Genomic DNA, 20,308 nt, shown 5'->3' on the forward strand with positions numbered 1-20,308 from the left:
GCTGGGAGCTTGACTCAGGGCTCAGCTACTAGACACAATCCCCAAAACCACACTGCAGAGCTGAGATGACGAGGAAGCTGCTGTGTTACCTCCAAAGCCCAGCTCCCCCGGCAACCATAAGAGTTCCCTCAGCATCCCTAAAAGCTCCATGCTCCTGCCATCATCCATTCAATAAAATGGAAAGCTTTGCACAGGGCTCGTCTACATGCTTTACTCACTTCAGGCAAGAATTCTGTCACCTAGTACATCTAGTTGGTGGAGCTAAAGTCATATGCCTGCATCCCAGCTGCAAGAGAGGCTAGAAGTCTGAGTTCTGCCTTCATTGTTGGGGTTGAGGTAGTCACAGTGCAGGAATGGCCCCAAACAGAAAAGCTGACAAGATGACAAGCAGCCACAGACATGACAAATGTCTATGGCAATATACTTACAAAACTGGGAATATGCTACAAAATCTTTCACCTACCATTACGTAGTATCATTTCATGCCATTAACTATTCTTCCACAGTTTCACTTTTGAGGACTGCACAGCATCTCATTCACTAGATATAACATAATGTGTTATGCGTCACCATCCCTCATTATCAAGCATGTAGGTGGTTTCCATATTTTCATTAGGGTCGCTTCACTTTGTGAAGACCCATGACCAGTAATGTCATGACTACATAGACACTCTTAACAGTCCTCCACCACTTCCCTTTCAACCGTAGTACCCAGTATTAGCACCCACTCATATTGTCTCTGAGTAACAAGCTTTGGAACATGCCGCCATGTTTGGAGTTCAGCCCTAGTTCTGGGTTCCCCTTCCCTGGCTTCACTGACATAGCTGTGGGTGAAGCCAGCCTTCACAGGATGTCCTAGACCTTTTGTACGCCATGATTTTCATCCTATTGCCATTTCTACAGACTATTTGGATAGATATGTGTTACATTCTTACCATCTCCTCAAAATACTTAGCCTCTGAAAATTATAAATAAATAATATTCTTTGTAAGGAAGACATGTAAGACATGACCTCAAGGCCATCCACTTCTGAGTGTAGAATTGGCATAATGAGGTTCTGCAACTATGGGTCTGATATTAAAATGTTGTATAATATTCTTGGAGACTCAACTTTCCTTATTTATAAAATGGAATTCACACCACTACAATACCATGGGTAGGATCACAACACTATTTACATCATAGGGTCGCTATAAGGATTCCGTAACTCATAGGAAGGACCTAGCAAAGCACCAACCACATCAGCTATTAAAAGTAGCCATATAAAACTGCTTTTTTTGTAAGTCCCTAGAAGCTTCACATTCCATCTTATGTTCCAATTAGTATTATCACTGCCAGCTTCCAGAAACGAACTTTTCATCAACACAAAACCTTAAGTCTTTCAACTGTCATTGTGCTCCCAGGTCATCAGCCCTCTCTAGTCTTCCTTTCCCCTGCATCCATCCCAGACCCCAGGATCTACCCCATATCATCTTTCATGAAAACCAATTTTTATCTCCCTAAAGATAATATTTTTTTTTCTTTTCATGTGCACTGCTTATTCTGTGAGTATTTCATCCAGCTTCCCACCAGAGGGAAGACAACTGAATAATTCATAGGTGCTGACATGTCTGCCCTTCCCATGACAGGTTGTCCTCAAAAACAGACCAGACCTGGCTCATCTAGTCACCCATACCAGGCCTGAATGTCTGAGACAAGCTCAATTTGTTTAAGATGATATCAAACTCTGAAGCAATGGGTGTCTTTGCAAATAACTTCTGCCACTTCACATCTACTAGGAAATAACTGGCGATTTGTATCTTAACAGCTTTGAATTGTATCTTAAATTAAACATTACCATGTCTAGAAACTGTAACTCAACCCAGAGCAAAGTTGGGATTCTGTTCCTCTTTTATCCTACCTTTGGTTAACTTGGATTACTTATGTGGAAAAAATAAATCCTTTTCTCATGATCTCATGAAATATTCCTTCAGCGTATCCTCTCCTTATTAAAATATATGAAAATAAATATACATGTAAATATACATACATATACATATGCTGGTCTTTATAAAGATAGTATGTGACTATATTCTCAAAGTAAAAAGTGAACACTATGTAGAAACCTATGTGGAAAACAGTAAAAGTTTCCTTTTCACACATTCCCAATTACAACCTCTCAATAGGGAAGAAAAGAAAAAAAATATTAACAATTTATTTTTCCAGAACTTTTTAAAGCATTTACATACATCTATATATATTAAATTATATATGAAACATAAAAATACCCTATTCCATATATCTTTGACAACTTGTGTTTTTTTTTTTGTTTGTTTGTTTATTTAATAATATATCAAAGAGGTCTTTCCATGTGAGGGTACAAATAGATCTTCTTTACTCTTTTAATGGCTGGATGGCCCCATAGTGTGAATAAAGTGTTAGTTGTTTGATTCTTGCCCTATTATTGGCATTTAGACTGCAAACAACTTATATTGCAAATGATGTCCCATTGTTCACTCTTAAGCACACTTCTTCACAGTCATAGATAAACTGGGTTCTAGGATAAATATCTAAGGTCCCCTTTTTGTTTTTAGAATCCATCCAAATTTCTGTAAATCTAAATCGCTGACTCTTTCTTATTGTGCTCCAATGATTGCTTATGGTTTTGATTCAGAAAGGAAGAAAATGATGCCCTCAAGTTCCAAGAAATGTAACTATCAGCCTTAGGAATCAAATTCACATCTAGCTTAAAGTGTCCTCTTCCTACAGAATAATTCACTTTCAAGTCATCTTGTATCATCAAGCCAGAACTCCTATGACCCCATTTTTCAGTGCTCTGTGAACGACAACTTCGCTGTAAGGGGTAATTCTCAATAGCTCTGAAAGTCTGATTACAGGTTCGTAGGAAGGCAGAGCTGCCTCCGATGTCTAGGTAATGAGAACTCATGCAAAGTCTTAATTGGGTCTCAGGAAGGTCACGCCCAAAAGGAAATAGAGAGACATGCAACCAAGTATTGAAGACAGCTAGTGTGGAGAATTGGAGGCTAAAATCAATTTTTACTTCATCCAATTTTCTTCATTATCCATTACACAATATAAAACTCACTACGTAAGCTACTCTTGGCAAAGCCCTCTGCCTGTTCCTGTTTGAAGTCAATGCGGTAGGAGATGCAGAAGGAGCTGAGTTGCATTTTTTAATTGGCAAGATGGTTCCCAGGTTGGGACTTCTTTATCAAGGAAATTGACTGGCATGCTTAGGTCTCTACTTCCCTCTGCCTGTGATCGACACAGATTCAAAAAACAGGAGGCCAAGACAGAAAGTGAGGGTGGTGCTGGACCCCACAAGGCTGGCATGGTCTCTGAGAATAATACATCTTCCTATCAGGTGCTGGGCATCATGGTGCTGTGTGTGATAAGTCACACGGCTGCCTCCAGAGCAGTCTCCCCTTCCAATTAGCTCCAGTGGTCACCACACTAAGCACCGCTGTGCGCTAGATGCTAGCTCTAGGGATCGACATCCTATAATACTTCCATTAGCACTCACTAAGTATACATCTACTGACCTAAGAAACACAACAAAACAACATTTTGAAGTCAGAGGGAAAATTTTTTTGTATCCGTGCAAGACAGAGGAAGGGGAAGAGGTCACTATTCAATGATTCACACACTTATCTTGGAAAAAAAAAATTATGATGGCTTAAAAATAACCCAGTAATATTGAGAAAAACAGCATAAAAACCTCTTCATTAAGCAAAAGTGCTTTTGGTTATACTAGAAAAGATGAATGCCAGCTAAAATACCCTGGAACTATTTTACTCGATAAGAGTTTAAAAAAGCATCTTCTATGTTTTAGTTTAACTTGGAAATCTCAGGCTATACAAAATAACATTGCTTTCTTAAGTCCAACCGAAAAGGCAGAAACAGGAGCTCAAATGTGTGCGCACATCTGCGCTTAGGCACACCCTTACATGGGCACGTGGGCTCTCGCTCTCTCACATGCAAACGCATGCGTGGAGCTCATCTTCCCACACCCGTCTGGCTCAGTTCAAACCTCCAGACACAGTCAAATACACAGAAAACCAATGGTAAAAAAAAGTACCCCACTGAGCAGAATCTATGTAAAAAGAGATTTGCAGAAAGGATAAGTGGAGAGAAACCATCAGGGGACTCATCATTGCCCAAGGGATTATATACTTCTAAAACAGTCATGAAGTCCTAAAAGGAATATTAAGATGAGAACAATTTATCAGATTTTCCACAATGCCTACCTCTTTAGAACTTCCCTAGAGCATCTTTCAACTCAGTATGATAAATCTGCTATTCCACTCAGTTGTGTTTCACTTCCCAAATAAGCTTGAACTGCAGCATTTTTTTTGAAGATTTTTTTTTTTTTGGCAGGAGGTGGGGGTGGGGGGTGGGGGTAGGAAGGGTCAGAGATGCAGGCAGAGGGAGAAGCAGGTTCCCCATTGAGCAGGGAGCCCGATGTAGGACTCAAACCCAAGACCCTGGGACCATGACCTGAGCCGAGGGCAGATGCTTAACTGACTGAGCCACCAGATATCCCAAACAGCATTTTTTTTTTTAAATCTGTAAGATTTCAAGTGATATCATACATAATGTGCTTTGAATAAAGGCACCATTGTGTCCTGAATGCAGCACATCCAATGGGCTTTTAAAGGGGAAAGAGTAGTGCCAGATGATTGAGGGGTCCACCCCCCAGCCCTGTGTCTAGAATGGACCTGCTGACAGAACCAGAAAACTACAATGACAACACAAAATCACTTCAGCGGAAAGCCATTTCAGGCAGATGAAACACTCTGAGAGGCATAGAGCCCTCTCATTTATTCTGAATCCTTATCCAGGAATTGTGCTCGCTTCCAATACAGGAGTCTAGGGGGAAAGGTAATTCCTTAATGCCTCAAAAGATGTAAGAAAGGGGTCAGGAAGGAGACAGAGAGGTGTGGGAAAATAGAGGAAGAAACACCCATTTGTACAAGGTCAAGAACCTTTTCTTAACAGTACAACCATCAGCCTTGAGTCTCCCGAACACTGTTTCTATATGCTCACATTGTACAAGCTATGATGAAGGCATGAGGGAAATTTAAGTCAGAGTCCATGGTCTAGGAAGTTTTGCTGTTGCCAGGGAAACACGATTCCTGTATATCAAAGTATTGGGGAAGAGCATGTTGGTTTTCTGCTTATTCATTTATTTATTTCCAACACCCTTTCCCCTGAGGATTTGCAATTACCTACAAAAATATAACACAAAAACAAAATGATAAAATAAATAATTGGGGAAGTAAAGCCAAAGGGAAACTACAAACAGAAAAATAATAAAACCAGTGCTAAGATTAAATAAAGACACACCATACTGTCCAGGCTAGAGGTAAGGTATAAATCTGGCTTAAAGCTTTGAAAGCCTTAAACACGGACAGTGAATTACACACCATGATATGTAAAGAGTACTAAGACTTGGTTGTCTAAGAAGAACAGGGCAACCCTTTGCAAACCTAGCTGCCTGTTGATATCACCTGGGAAGCTTTTCAAAAATGGAATAATCAACCCAAATTCCTAGAGCGAGCAGAGGAAGGGAATGCTGGGAATCTGCATTCTTAAAACCTCCCTGAAGTGATTAGAATGCTGTGAGCTCTGAGACTTGAAGCCACAGCTGTAGGGATTTAAAAATGGGGGAGGAGGGATCCTCCAAACATCAGATGACAAGAATTATAGAGAATGTGATACTTGAGCTGAGCTTCTAATTTTGGATGGAGTTTAGATAGGAGGATATGAGGATAGAGGGAATTCAAAGGGGAGGTAGATGCATGAACCAAATCATAGAAGAGGGACCCTAATGCTATGGACAAGATAGCACCATCCAGGGGCACCTGGTGGCTCAGTGCGTTAAGCCTCTACCTTCGGCTCAGGTCATGATCTCAGGGTCCTGGGATCAAGCCCAACATCAGGATCTCTGCTCAGCAGGAGCCTGCTTCCCCCCTCTCTCTGCCTACTTGTGACCTCTCGCTCTCTGTCAAGTAAATAAAATCTTAAAAAAAAAAAAAAAAAAGATAGCACCATCCCTAGTTACTCTGAAGTGGATGTGCAGTGTCCTAGGACATATTTAATTCACTCTTTAATCCATTCAATTATGATCAAATAACAGAGGAATTAAGGTCACATACAAAATAAATAAAGGATAAAACTGAAATAGAAGTGAAATGTATGCATTAGTTATCTATTGTTGTACAACAGATTATCACAATTAAGTGGCTTAAAATAATATACATTTATTACATCACAGCTTCCAAGGGTCAAGAATCTAAGGACAGTTTATCTGGGACCTCTGCTGTGGTCTCATAAGGCTGAAATCAAGGTGTCAGCAGGGCTGAGCACTCACTGGGGACTTGGAGTCCTCTTTTGAGTTCATGTGGCTGTTGGCAGAACATCTTCGCTCTTACATCTGCAGAACTCATGGTGACTTGCTTTTTCAAGATCAGCAAGAGAATCTCTGCGACTTCAGTTCTCTGACCTTGAGGCTCTCTTTAAAGGACTTGCCAGATTAGGTCAGACCCACCAAAGAAAAATCGCCTTTTTTTAGTAACTCAAAGGCAATGTTTTAGGACCTTAATTATGTTTGCAAAAATCCCTCCACCTTTGCCATGTAATGTAACCTAATCACTGAGGCGACATCCATCATATTCTCAGGCTCTGCCCACAGTCGAGAGGGAGGGAATTATACGCCAGGTTCATGCATAAAGGGGGGGCCAGCATCTTGGGATCCATCCTAGAATTTTGTCTACAACAAAGTACAAAGATGAGAGGAGGAGTACTGCAAACATGCAAGATACATGAGTCAACAGAGTGTGTGTAATTAAATAGGTAAATTTTGGTTCTGAGCTTCCTAGCAGTTGAAGTAAAAAGGAGACATGATCAAATTTCCAAGTACTCTCTGATCAGTTTCTAGTACTGACTTGTATACAAGTCAGTCTTAAATAAGATGTGATAAAAATAGGTCTTTACATAGGACTCATGAAATTAAAATAAGGTAGGAAAAAATAAGTTAAATTAAATTAAAATAAGGTAGGAAAAAATAAGACATAGTTGAAATTTGACCTCAAATAATTCTTTGTCACCACCTTGCCCCCATACTGTAGGGGAATCAGCAATGATCGGAACAGAGTTCCAGGGGGTGCTTGATCAACAGCAGGTCCCATAGGCTAGTGACTGGGGTACATGGGACAGAGATTAACCATGAATAAGCTCAAGAAGTAAGAATACTAAAGTGCAAAAGACTCAAGTTAGAAATCTGATGGATCAAACGTGTGGAAGAACAGGAACAGAATTTCAGGCACTGGGTAGCATCGAACGGATCCCACAGAAACGTTGTCTCATTCTTGTCACCCTGGTAAGTTTTATCTGGCTGCCTCCCTGTGGAACAGCTTTTTCCCAGGGCATCTTACAGGCATCCTGTGATCTCTGACAAGGCTGGTCAAAGTCTCTGCTTTCTGGTGCTCATAATGCATTCTGAGCATTTAGTAGAGTGAACTGTGTCCACTAACATGGTACTCATTCTGAAATAGACCTGCAGTGGGGACCCTTGGCTGGTTCAGTCAGAAGACCATGGGACTCTTGATCTCGGGGCTTTGAGTTCAAGCCCCACATTGGGTGTAGAGATTACCAAAGAAAAGAAACTTTATAATATCACACCTGTAGTGGCATGCAAATTTCTCTATTTTGTTCCATCTACTAATATGTTATCTCTTTTTATGACCCCACTCAGTTCTACCCTTCCCTGCTCTGACCCATGTAGCTGCCTCCCTTCCTGGAGAGGTCTGTACCCTCCCCCACAGCATCAGCTTTGTCTGCGTAATCACTCCCATTTACTTGTGTCTTGTCTCCTACAGTCTGTCCATCTGGTGCACAGCAACAACAGACCCCTTTCCTCTTTCAGTTTCCAAAGAGTTTATTAGTTTAGATTTACAAGACCTAAAGATGGAAGAGGCCTTGGAATCCTCAAGCTTACGGTCTTCCTCAATGAAGACCATCCCATTATAATCTGAGCACTTCCAGGGACAAGGGACTATTTCAAAAGGTACCAGATCCTTTCTGTGAACTTTCAAATGATGAGAAGTGCTACCCAACATTAGGTTATAATTGTTTCTCTTTAGCTTCTGTGCTTAAGTAGAAATGAAAATAGTGTGTGTTTGTTCACTAAGGGACATGCCCTAGAATATTCATAGCAGCACCATTTGTAATGCTCCCAAAGTGGAAACTATCCAAATGCCCACCAACAGCAGAAAGAACAGATTATGATATAGATACAGTCACACAATGTAATACTATACACCACTGAGCCTGAAATGTGATATGAAATATGGATGAATCACACATATAATCTGAATGAGGGAATACGATACATAATGTATGATTCCATTCATATCAAGTTCAAAAACAGCCAAAATTCATCTATGCTACCGGAAGTCAGCATGCAGATTACCTTAGAGGTGTAACGGAGAGGGAACTTGAGGAAATCTGAGATGCTACAGTTTCTCGGCCTGAGAGCTGGTAATGCAGGTCTATCGGGTTTGCAATGGTCAAGTTGTATACTTAGATGTATTTACCTATATCTATATTATACTTTTAAAAAAGTTCAAAGATCCTCTTCCTCCAAATGACCTGAATAAATAAAATTTCTTTAGCCATTTCTTATGGATATGAGTTTTAGAATGTTCAAGATCCTTGTCATGTATTTATAAAACCTCTGAATTTGGCGAAGTTCTAATCATTCCTTCAGAATTTAATCATATTGATTGGTTTGTAGTGTTCTTTAAAAATGTCCCATGTGAGATTACCTCCTTTCCTCCAATATGTTGTGAACCCCATTAATATAGGTACTTTTCCTTTTGATTTTTCTAGCAGCACATATAATCAGTGTCTATTGCATACCTAGAAAATACTCTTCTTCCCTCCTCTTCCTTAGCAACTACAGATAAAAGAGATCAAACTTACGTGGGACCTACTTGATTAAACAACCAAGTATTCCCCCCTAACACTTTTTTTTTGTTAAAGTCTTAATACTAATTCATCTGGGGAAGCTAAATTCTATTTTGCTCTTTTCCTTCAAGTTGTTCTAAGGACTGACCTTTGCCCTGATTTATGAGGCCTTTTCAGATGTTTCCATATGGAGAGGTGGAGACTCTTAGTAAGCGGACCCCTCCACAGCACTGATTCTGTATTCCTTACGTGCGTTCCTTTTGTTTTCATCACCCATAAATTGACCTAATGTCTGCACCCCTTCCGTATAATTTTCTTTTCTCAAGGAAGAAATAGTAATTTGGACAATGAGACAAGAAAGAAGCATTCTTATTCACATGAGGTTAGTGGCATCATTCTTCCTTATGGGCTAAACAGAAGGTGAGATAAATAAGTAATAGCACACACACCACATCTCTAATGGAAAGAAAGAATTCTGGGTTCTACGCTATGGCATGAAAATAATGCTTTTGATGTTGATAAGGCTCCCGGCTGATAGCTTATCTTCCCAGACCAAATATTGCCAGAGAAATCTACAGACATTCACATCATGAAGGCTGTTTTTCTCTCTGCTCGCACACTCATTCACACACTTGGCACCTGGCGTGCATAAAGATTTGCTGAATTTTCCTTTCCCACTTTGCAGTTTTTCCTAGAGAATATTCAAGGGCATCACTCACTTACATGGACAAATGACAAAGAGGGAGGCCAGTCTCTTGACCATGTTCATATCCCTGTCACCCAGCCACCCTCTGTAAACAATGGTTCAGTCTATACAAGTACAGCCCATCCTGACCCAGGTTTTCCAGAGATAGATAGATAGATACATATAAGTAACAAAGAATGAATTTATGAATCTGGGAAGACTCTTACGAAGCCCGTTGAAGAACTCTCTAGAAAACTGAAGACACATGTCTGCTCTTTATAAGGATCACACAAAACAGAGAAGGAAAATCTAAGAAAGCCACTCATGCAGAAACTATTTAATCAAAGAGTAAAGACAATTATAACATCTGTTAATCTTCTGTGGAGGTTATAATTAAATGCTTTGGGGAAACACCCTTTCAAGGGTGATCCTGTAACATCTGTTGTGAGGACACACAGCATTGTGCAGTGACGAATCACTTCGGCACTTTGGGAGAATGGGACTTCTGGGGATCACAAACACAGCAAGAGCCCCCACGCACACACGCAGCCTGGACCTGCACCCGCTGTCCTGGGGGAGGGGCTCTGCTCCTCAGCGCTGGGGTAATTGTCTGTATGGTGAGTCAGACTGCGGTCATTGTGTGTTAAGGAATAACGGGATCACAGGGCCAGAAATGGCCTTGAGACGATCTCATCTCTGCCTTCACTTTGCAGATGGGGTCACTTCATCCTACAGCTGGCTCTGGTGGTTTACACGCAGGGTTGTTCAATTCTCCTTCCAAATTACACTCCACCCCACCATGCTGCTCCTTCTGGTTTCTCTCTTTATTTGGGCTTGTAGTTCTGATGTGCTCTTTGTTTAACAGGAGCAGCATTATAAACAGCCCCAGGGGTTTTGAAGTTATGGAGAAATGGGAAAACTGAAAGGACTCCCTCTGTATCTTCCCGGGCATTGAGAAACACCAACCATCTTCACTTCCCCTCTACTCTCTTTTCTGGGGAACACGAGGGCAAGGAGAGAGAAATGAAGATAAAGAAGAAGAACAGCAAAAGATAGGAGAAAATAGGAGAGATGGAGAGAGAGAGAGGGAAGATTGAGAGAAATAAGGATGGAGAAATAAGGTTGAGTAAGGGAGAGAGAGATGGAAAAGAGGCGGGGGCAGGAAGAACTAGGGAAGTTGGTCCCTAGGGATGCAAAAAAAAAGGGCATCAACTAAAGACCTCACCAAAAGGAGCTGGGCACTCCTTAAATCCATCCCACTCCATAACCTGGTTCTACTCTGCTTCAGATAAGCACTTCTGCACACACAACAGACCACAGGATTTGGCAGTTTTGCTAAACAAAATGCAGAGGTGGTAGAGCTGGGGCATCACCTAGACAGGTGCAATGTGCTGAGCCATGAAAAATAAGTCCATATGGGGAGAACGTAATAAATGCATTCGTGGCCAGGAGGGGGTTGGGGGTGGGCAGTCCCCTCGGTAGTTGTTTGGGGCTGTATGTGTCAAATTGCTGAGGACACAGGGCTCTTGACATTTGGTGTTGGGATTAAACAACAAGTCCCTATGACCCAGATGCACAGAGTATCAGTCCTCCCGTACCCCTCTAGCAAACACCGACTCACAAGAGCCCGTGATGACTTCAGCGCTGAGGAGCCAATAACAGTGATACTGGCCACCCCGCACCGTGAGTCTACTTTGTGCCGACACCCCCGTACTTCGTCTCATCATCTCACAGTGACCCTACAGGGAAGTCAGAGAATCAAAATATCCAGTCAAAGCCTTCCTGGGCGATCTGGAACAAACTGACCTCTCATCTAGAAAATGGGATTTATGGTGGTATCTATCTCAGAGGGCTATTTTGAGGAGTAAATGAGACAGCATTGATAGAAAGTACAACAGGACCAGACACGTTCTAAGTCCTTCATAAATATTAGATGAATACTTTATTGCTATTGCTATGTTTTATGGGCAAGGAAACTGTGCTCACTGAAGTTTAATAACTCACCCCACCCATGTCAGTAGAGCTCAAAATAGAAACTGGAACCCAGGTATATCCAAGGGTAAGTGCCACATAGGCATGAGCTGAACCTACTGGTTTCTGTTACTCCGTTAACTGACTCCAAAGGTCCTGATCTTCCTAGTATGTGAAACAGACTTTCAGGAAAAAGCTATCCAGCAACTCTGCAGCCCAATCTGGGAAACCTAAAGGGCACAATATGCAGTCCAGGACACTCTCTTCTTTCTAATCATTGTCCTCATCAATGAGAGAAGAGAAATCCTTGCCCCTTCTCTTCTTATTTTATTCTCACACCTTTAGAGCTCACATCTTACAAATGCCATGAATATTGATGTTTACATGACTAGAAAGAGACAGGCACTCACTCACTCACTGAAAGTTAGGTAAAAAAATAAAATAATGCCATGTGGTTGTGCCTTGAATCCATAAGCATTTGAATGCCATGAAATTTGAATTCTTTTTTCTTAAGATTTTATTTGTTTATTTGATAGAGAGAGAGAGACAACGAGAGAGGGAATGCAAGCAGGGGAGAGGGAGAGGGAGAAGGAGAAGCAGACTTCCTGCCAAGCAGGGAGCCCGAAGCAGGGCTCGATCCCAGGACCTTGGGATTATGACCCGCGTGGAAGGCAGACACTTAACTGACTGAGTCACCCAGGCACCCACGAATGCCATGAGATTTGAACGTCATCAGTTGAGTTATAAATAGGAATGTGTTCATAAGTATGAAAATGGAGAGGCCAAAGCACTAAATCAAAATCAGAAAACGTGTTTATATACATCCATTCACCAAATATTTGCCAGGCACCTACCATTTGCCAGTCACTGTTCTGGGTATTAAAGAGGAGCGACAAGGCTTCGCCTTCGTGGAACCTATAGCTTAGACGGGAAGATGTTCTTGATCAAATCTGTTGACCATACATTTAATTACACTAGTGACAGGGGCTATGGGTAACAAGTACCTGAGGCTATCAGAGTGGATAAAAAATAGGGAAAGACTTCCTGAAGAGGAGCCATGTAGGTATAGTAAGAGCTGTCCCAATATGGATGGTGGGGAGGAGGAAGCCTTCCCGAGAAGGAAAGATTTCATTGCGTAGGAGGAGCTAAAAACAGGCAGTAAGTATATAGAGAAGAACTCTGCCCTAAGCCACTGAATGACTTTAGAAAACTTAGCTAGTTTCCCTAGGGCTCTTCTGTTTCCCTCAATGGAAAATAAGCATGATAGGGAATGCACCAAGTGCTCTCCTGCTCTCACAGATTCTCTTGATTCTCCCTCCCTGTGTCTGAATCAAGGGCCTATTAAAGAGTAAGAAGATTCTGGTCCAGGTACAGGAAACAGAAAACCCATTTTTGTTGAGAGTGGGGTTCACTCAAATGTGGGAAGCAAGTATAAATCATTCCTAGGATTTGCTTTTCTCATATTCAACATCCAGTCCTGGATCCCAGAAGGCTCAGAGACCAGTGCTCAATTCTAAAAGAAATATCATGTGTAGATTGTATGCTTGGCATCCACAGTCCTGGTTTGATTGTTGGGCTGTTAATAATCTATCTGAATTCTCCAATTTCCCCCTAAGAAAAGAATAAAAATGCAAAGTTAAGACTTTTCATTTTTCCAGATAGAAAGAACTACAATGAAGTTGAAAAAACTACTTTGGTAGTTTTACTCCTCTTGATCAGGTGTCCTAATAAAAACTGGCTTCTTCAACAAGGTAACTGTTCCAACTGGTCTGTATGTGAAATGTTATTCAGTTTAATAAGGCCCTCTACTGGCAATCTCCAAAAACACAGCCTCCTTTAAACAATTTAAAGTATTTTACTTTAAACAATTTAAAGTATTTCAACTAAGTATCTCACATTACCGATCATACAAATCTGGGCTGAAAGAATGAGTGAAAAGAAAATGAGAAAGGAAAGATATAAATGTCATTTTGAGTGGACCATTCATTCGCTATTCATAAAATAACTTACTTGAAGTATCATTTGCTCTCTTCTGATGAAGCTATTCCAGATGTCAAAGGTACACAGAAACAAAGCATATTTACCACATTAAAATGTACTGAATATTCATGGAACCATAAGACCAAAATGTTGCCCAACTACAATAAACCAGATCATTTCTATTTATCTACATATGAGTCATTGACTATAATCAGAATTTTTAAAAATGTTGAAGGCAGGCCCTTTACATTGCTTCTGATATGGCACAACTGATAATTAAGTTCCTTAGCTTGACAACTGACAAAAAGAAAGTAGGGTGACTTGAGAACTTAATTATGGATATATGAAGAACATTTTAAAAGTAGGTTTCCTTTGACACATGCATCAAAGGGTTGATGGAACACTGGGAAAATTTAACTAAAGATTACTAGAAAATTAAGTAAACTTTTTTAATGAGGCCATTAATAACTGTAGGAAAAATATTTTAAACAGAAATCAAATGTGATAATAAAATATTTGATTCAACAATGACCATAAAAATGAGCACTAAATGTACATGTAATCAACAATTTTGACTGGAGAACAGAGAGGGCATGGGAGATATAAGAAACATATATTGCCTATCATAAGAGGAAATAAATCAATTTTCTAAATAGATATAAAACATCATTTAGAGATATTACATAAAAAGCAGCTAAGAGAGTAGAAAAATTCTCTGAGGGGTGGGAATACAGAGGGGAGTGTGGCTCAGGAACTGTGAGATAGATAGATTTTCATGCCCCTATACAATGTTTATACACAGACATAGCACTATACATGGGCATATTTATATGTGATATATGTAGCTATATATTTACATAAACATTTTTGCACTATTCAGTTTTCTAAGCTTTAAGCATGTATTACTTTCATTTTTAAAACTTTCATAATAACACATCACCACTGACAATGGGACCATTTGGGACATATTTTGGGCTGGCCTGGATCAGATTCAGTTTGCCCAATGGAGTAAATACCCTTCATAGAACAGTTTGTCAGACATGCATCTCAACAGTAACACTGTGTTCCCACATTTCGGAACTAACAGCTCTTCTTTCAACACCATGATATTATTGACTGAGCTTATATTCCACAATGTTGGGTTTGGGCCTTTTCCTCTTGAACTCAGTCCACTGGCTTCCTATAGTCTATCCAAATTCTACTCTAAGGAATCACTAATCCAGAAAGTTTCTAAGAAGGAGAGAGCTGATTCCTTGCCCTGAAAATACCAAGATTAATTTATGTAACCACTGGGAAGTACCTTGTGTAATTGAGGCTTCCAAACTGACACGACACACTTCATTAGACAAGTATGTATTGGGACATAGTAAATGTTGTGGGTAATGTTCTATGCATCTGCGAGATTTATTATTTCATCTATAAGAAAACACAACTGGGAATCCAAATTTCCAAAGGCATTAAACTTCGTAGAATTAGAGCGCCAGAGAAAAACTAGGACTTGGCAGTGTCCAGCCTCTACCATTCTGGCTATTTAAATCCATTATCACAAAATACTACCACTTCCATTGGTAAACTTTTCAGGCACCAACCAAATGGCCAACCATCATTTCCATTTTTTTTTTTTTTTTTTAACTTGAATTGCCTAGATTACACTCTTGACCAAGCTGGACTCAGTCTATCAACACCCATACCAAGAACGCAAATAATCTTGATGTTTAGCCATAAACTTGGGATAGCCTGCAAGAGGATTCCTATCTAAGACTAAAAGAAAAACAAACACCGAAGGACTGGACATGTGTGTTAGACATTTCTGAATAAGTAGAAAATGTGAAGCACCAGGTCAACCAGTTGGACACCTACAAGTATCCATGGGATTTGTGGTTTTGCCAGACCAATCAGCCCAGGATGAGACAAGAAAAATTAAAGTTCCACCACTGTCAAAGCTCATGAGGGAAAAAAAATGGCTTCCATAACCAGAGGGAGGTACAATGAAAGATTACGGCCACAGGCTCAGGGTTCAAATCCTGCTCTTGTTTCTTACCGCCCATGTACCTTTCCACATTACCTCATCTTTCTGAACCTTAGTACCCTTGCCTGGAAAGTGTGCATTGCGATCATAATGAGCCAGCATGGGCAAAGAGCTTGGTGATTAGGGGGAAGAAAACAGCTTGAATCTTCTCCTACAGTTCCCGTGAAACATACATTCATACACTTTTTTTCATCATTTATTGGGAACTCACTCGGTGCCAGGTGCTGAGCTATGCATGAGATTACAAATTTGGCAAGGCCTGGGAGAATAAATTGGGTGGATGGAGAGGTACCACAGCAGGAACATAAAGGTGGAGGGGTACAAAAGAACATAGCAGCCCAGCTTGTTCAGGTAACAGAAAGCAGCGTGGGTAGCTAAGCCAATCATTTCCATGCTAATCACCCGAGGAACATTTAACAATGCCTGGATCCGAATCCCATCTTGAAGATGCTGATTCATTAAGTCTGGAGTAGGACACGGGCATCTATCTGCAAGGTAAATAATAATGACAACAGCTAATACTCACTAGTACTTAATATATGCTTGGCATTGTGCTAAGTGTTTTAGCTCTATTAATTTACGTAATCCACCCCAAGTCTTCATGAGGTAGTCACTCTCATTAGCCACATGTTAAAGATGTGAACTTCAAACAGAAAAGTTAAGTGAATTAAGCACAATCATAAAGGCAGAATGTGGTAGGAGCAGCATTTGAGCCTGGGCCATCCACTTCCAGATACCAAACCCTCCATCACTATGTCCTGCTGCCCTTGGACCTCTGGTGGAAGGTTCAGATGAGCTGTCGGGCCAAAAAGCTCCAGAACAGATAGTCAAGTACATGCAGAGGAATGGAGAAGAATGAGCTAGAGTAGGCTAGCTGATATCACATCAGGAATAGCCCTGTTTGCATGCTCAGGAGTCTGGCCTTGAAGGCCTTCAACCCCAGGGAGGAAGACTACAAAGTCATTGAACACAATTATGTGAAAATTTTGTCAACCAAGAGCAGAGGGCTGGATGTTTGATGAAGGAGAGGGGATATTTAAGAGCAGCCATTCACTTATTCATTTATTTAGTATTACATATTGAACAATGACTGTATTAGAGGCTGTAGATATAAAAAGTGCTAAAACCTAGCCCTTGTTTTCAGCAGAAAGAGGTATTTATGTGGCAAAGAGCTCCAGATCCCACAGCAAAAGTTAACACAAGATGCCACGAAGGTCCAAAGAAAGAAATCATCGCTACAACTCCAAGAGTTCATGGAGGGATCTGAAAGTCATATCAGGGGCAAGGAAGGTTCCAGAGAAAAAAGGAATGTAGGGTGTGGATGGAATCGAGCTAAATATTGGAAGCTGAGATCCAGGCTCCAGTGAGAGAAGGAAGGGGGACGAGGAATCAGTGAGAAAGGGAAGAAAAGGTTCTACTGGCAAGAGGGGCTCAAGAGAGGAAGGAAAAAAGCAAGGTGTGGTCAATAAATAATACTAATAAGTTTGAGACTTGAAAGTAAAGCAGAAGCACAGAATGTCAGTGCTGGGAGCCACCTGACATCTCATGACCTGTATATGAGGCAAAATGCCTTTTAGATTATTTCAACTGCCACAATCACCCCCACTTTGCCTTTTGGCCATTAACTGCAAAATAATCACAGAGTTCTCTTTGGCTCTCTAGCAAATAGAAGGAGGAACAGAGACATTTAGACGCACACCCAGAGCCAAAGACAAAACAGGAGCAGGCCAGCCCACTTTACCCATACACCAGCCCTGTTCCTACAGCAAGATCTATAAGCACACGTGGGTCCTATTTCTTCTGTCATCTTTAGGAACGGAAGTGTGGAAGGCATGCTGGAATGAGCACCAGAGACGGAGTCTCTAGCTGTAGCTCTGCCACCATCTTGCCAGGTGACTCCAGACCAACCATCCCCCTTCCTGGCGCCTCAGGTTTCCTTCTGTAAAAGGATGAGCTCTAATAGCTTGAAAGCTGTCTTAGTAGCAGATCCCTTATTTTAAGAGAAAAGTCACAAAAAGCACTGCCTTTCAATACATGAAACACATCAGAGCAGGGTGTGGCCTGATGGAAAAAGTGAGGACTGACCAACATGCAGGGGGCTGCCCACCTAGAAATCCATGGAAGACAGTGGAATATTTTAGGACCTTTCTGGACCTGGCTTCTCACAATTCTCTGAAAACAGAGAAAAAGCGGAAGGCCAGGAAGGCTGTCCTTGTTCTCGCGGGTGAGTGACAGAACAGCCAAAGTGAGGAAGAGGCTGGGCTCCGGGAGTGAGTCACAGAGTTCGCGTGCGGGAGCTAACAGGCTAAGAGCCACTTCTTGCCAATCCGTGCAGCCGGGCTGTCAGTTCTAGACTGCAGGAATCAGCCACGAGCGGCTACCGAGTGCAAGGCGCTGAGGAGCAAACCCAGCATCCCACAGCCCACAGCGGACAGCCGAGGGCAGGCGTCTCTAACGTAGGACTTCCAGGTGGCCCCTGGAAGTTGGAAGCTGAGATCCAGGCTCCAGTGAGAGAAGGAAGGGGGATGAGGAATCAGTGAGAAAGGGAAGAAAAGGTTCTACTGGCAAGAGGGGCTCAAGAGAGGAAGGAAAAAAGCAAGGTGTGGTCAATAAATAATACTAATAAGTTTGAGACTTGAAAGTAAAGCAGAAGCGTCTGTGATAAAGAGGGAGCCTGCATCCAGGCTGGAGGCACGAGGATCCCCCCGTCTTCCTATTCCCCCAGAGATATCTGGACAGTTTTAAAGAGTCAAAAGGAAAGTCAGAAAGGATGTGGGTCTCGAGTCCAAACCTAGCTGAGTGTCAAAATTTGGCTTTTCCAGTAGTACCTTAATTCAGGTTCCTAACTCAGAAGACAAGTCAGGACAGTGAGCATTTCTCCAGATACTCAATGGGAAAATATCCAGATAGGAATGGTTTCAGTTTCAAAACATTTTTCTATACTTTCAAATTCCTCAAGAATGAATGAGCCCTGGGTGTGTGTGTGTGTGTGTGTGTGTGTGTGTGTGTGTCGGGGGGGAGAGGGTGTAGGCAGGAGGGAACAAGACACTGTAAACAACATGCACATATTAGAAATCTACAAGCCACAGAAAGGATCAGAGCCCAAAAACAAAGAGTGGGTTTCCCCCTTCTAGCACTCCAGTTAATTAAAAATTAGTCTGTCGTTTTCTATTAAAATTCCTAGGTCAACCTAATAGTTTTTTCGTATGGTTGGTTGCTTTTTATTTGAAGAAGAAAAAAAAAAAAAAAGACAACCTCCTAGCAGAGTCCACAGAGGACTAGGAATTCACTCCCTGTTATCTACACTCCGGTGCCTGTTCTCAGACCAGGAGCCCTCTGCACCTACCCCCCGGCAACTTCAGCGCACTATAATTACTAGGAACAGACGCCTACTTGTTGTGGCAGCCCAGAGAGCCTGTAGAAACACCTAAACACCGTCATCTCACTTTAAAAGGAAAGCAAGCTGTATAAATAAGAAAAACTGTTACAAGAGTTAAAAAAAAAAAAAAAAAAAAAAAAAAAAAACCAAACCCACAACCCACAGCCTTACTTGTAGTTAGCTCTTCAGTCACTATATATCACGGTCCCGGAGACAGACACAGCCACGGCTCTCTCCAGCTAAAAATTTCTTCCCGAGTTTATCCTCTGTTTATTTTTGAAGCGTTAAAAGGCCGCGCTAAGAGAGCACGCTCAGTTTTCCCGAACCTCCGAAGCGGCCGCGGAGTCCTGCAGCGAATTCGGAGCAAGTTTGCGGAGACTTGCTCCCGGGGCTGCTGCGGCTCCGCGGTTGCTCCGAGCTTGTAAATACAAGCTCCGTGGACAAAGTCCCAAATGACATCACTGGCAGCTGCTTATTGTTGAGTCTTTATTAACTGACTGTCAAAAAGAAAGGAGGGGGTGGGGAGCAAGAGTATCTTTTCTGCCACAAAATCGGCATCGCGGGGCGGATTCCAGTTACACGCGTAAATAATCCCATTGATTCAAATTTTCAAGAGCTTGGTTTTTCTCAGGTCCGAGCCTTTCTCCAGAAAAAGACACGGAATCGCCTGGATAAGCTGAGGATGCTGAGGGAAAGTTTGCAATGCCAGCAGGGTCCCATCGACTTGTTTACCCACCTGTTTGCAGCCTGCTCCAGAGTTTGAGGACTCACAACTATGAATCTTAGTTATGTCTTATGTGGCCTAAGAGCTTTTTCTGTGAGAGACACACCTGCCTAATGCCTTTCCTAAATGGGTTTTCTTGGGGTGACGCTCTTTTTAGACATACTCTGAAGTTTTTCATGTTGGGGTAGAAGAAAATGTTCCATGAGTGGTAGGCAGAATTTTGTATCTATGTGCACATAGGTGGATTTTTTTTCTTTTCTTTTTTTATTTTTCTTTTAAAGATTTTATTTATTTATTTGACAGAGAGAGCTCACAAGTAGGCAGTGAGAGTGAGAGGGAAGCAGGCTCCCTGCCGAGCAGAGAGCCGGATGTGGGACTCGATCCTAGGACCCTGAGATCATGACCTGAGCCCAAGGCAGAGGCTTTAACCCATTGAGCCACCCAGGCGCGCCCCCCGCCCCCACTTTTTTCTGAGAAGAGTGCTAGAAGCTTTCTTTAGATTCTTTTTTTTTTTTTTTTTAATTTTCATTCCAATGTAGCTAACAGTGTTATATTAGTTTTAGGTGTGCG

At 41.6% G+C, this 20,308-nt stretch overlaps 1 protein-coding gene across 2 annotated transcripts in view; it reads right to left on the reverse strand.

Annotated features, from left to right (window-relative positions):
• Window positions 1–19,433, reverse strand: part of NCKAP5 (NCK associated protein 5) — an 891,925-nt gene extending 872,492 nt beyond the window's left edge. Inside the window, exon 1 of one of the 2 annotated variants that reach the window (XM_059166689.1) lies at window positions 19,186–19,433. The gene's annotated coding sequence lies outside the window, so the exon portion shown is untranslated. The remainder of the gene's footprint in view (window positions 1–19,185) is intronic. The other variant, XM_059166691.1, reaches the window with a different exon arrangement.
• Between the last annotated feature and the right edge of the window lie 875 nt (window positions 19,434–20,308).

Source organism: Mustela lutreola, chromosome 3 (assembly GCF_030435805.1).
Source record: "Mustela lutreola isolate mMusLut2 chromosome 3, mMusLut2.pri, whole genome shotgun sequence".
Taxonomy (NCBI): domain Eukaryota; kingdom Metazoa; phylum Chordata; class Mammalia; order Carnivora; family Mustelidae; genus Mustela; species Mustela lutreola.